The sequence below is a fragment of the Apis dorsata genome, unplaced genomic scaffold (assembly GCF_000469605.1).
Source record: "Apis dorsata unplaced genomic scaffold, Apis dorsata 1.3 scaffold_502, whole genome shotgun sequence".
Classification (NCBI taxonomy): Eukaryota; Metazoa; Arthropoda; class Insecta; order Hymenoptera; family Apidae; genus Apis; species Apis dorsata.
The window spans coordinates 405,992-407,576 of record NW_006263732.1 but is presented as its reverse complement, the minus strand read 5'-3'; positions in this window follow the sequence as shown (position 1 = coordinate 407,576).

Here is a 1,585-nt window from a genome sequence, read left to right as displayed (position 1 = left end):
AATAATAATGATGATAATAATAATAATAATAATAATAATAATAATAATAATAATAATAATAATTGTAATAAAAATAACTATTCATAAACTATCCTTTACCAAGGGAGATATTACCCATTAGCTTATGTACATAATCTGTGTATATGATTTCTCATTTCCCTTCCTCCGTACTTCGTGTTAAATTACGAATTATTACAATAATTCACTCTCGAATTCGCTTCGATTTGAACATAAATAATTATAACGCAACATTGTTTTCTTTCTTTCATTTTTTTCCGTTTTGTTCGTTTATTTACAGGCATTATTTCCCTCGCGTCTCTATCCAATCAACGTATGTCACTCATTCTATCACTATCTCTATCTCTTTCTTTTTATTTCTTTTTTTTCTCTCTTTCCTTTGTTTCACTATTATTTTATTGCTTACTCATCTTGTCTTTCTCGGTGACCCGATCTGCTTTCATGGATTCGCGAACGGAAAGAAACGGCGAGGCGTAAGTTTCACGGCACGGATCATCGAAAATCATATCGGCGAGCTCGCGAAAAATCGGTTTCGTTTGAGTCTCCGGGATGACTGCTTGCTGCGCCCCCTTTTTGACTAAAACGTCCGCGCGACGAACAATGCGCCCTCTATATGTACGCGCTCTAATTATCGTTATAGCGTTAACAATATATATATCACAATCTCGTTGAGAACAATAGCATGAAGGGAGTATTGATTCTGCGTCGATGGATCTGCGATGAAGGCGCTAGCATGCTTATCCCGTTCACATACGTTTCTTCTTTGTTTTTTTTTCTGTTCCTTAATTTCGTAATTCGAAAGATCGATTTTAATTGAAATCGATATTATATTATTTTTAATTGTATATTTTTTTCTTAATGTTTATATCAATTCGATCATTCATAAGATGGAAAACTTTAACAATGTAACTAATTTTCGAATTGTATGAATATCTAATTATTTCATTTCTTTTTATTTTTTCAAGATTGTCACTGTGCACGCCCGTTACGTATCGCCACAGACCGTATCCTATGACCTGTTCGAAGCGATTTCTCGCCGAGAAGGGAGAGAAACGGCTTTCGTTTGCATTCTCAATCCCCTCTCGTCCGCAATTCGGTCGAAGAAGAAAACATCAAGACTCCGTGGCACGGCGATGTTCGCCGATTATCCGTCAGCCGCAAAAATTACAGTCACGTGCTTCGCTCGCTTTCTCTTTGTCTCTATCTACTTCTTTCCAACCGTACTCTGCTTACACACACTATACGCTATTTACAATATACGACGAAGGAAAAAAGAAACCGATACGTTGCTATGCTTCTGTCGCCGTGATTCTGAATTGTCGTCGTAGTCATCGTGTTTGGTCGAATATTATTTTTATTTAATTTATCGAAACCTCTTCACGTTGTTATAAATACTGATCCCATAAGCGTTGTTCTGAACTTTAATGTAATAATACTAATTGTATCGATAAAAATTATCGATTAATGTTACAATGAGAAGAATCATCGAGAAAAAGATACTATACATATAATTATTACATTTTCAAACTCGTTGAGTTATACTCTGCTTTTTCTCGTTTCTTCCTAT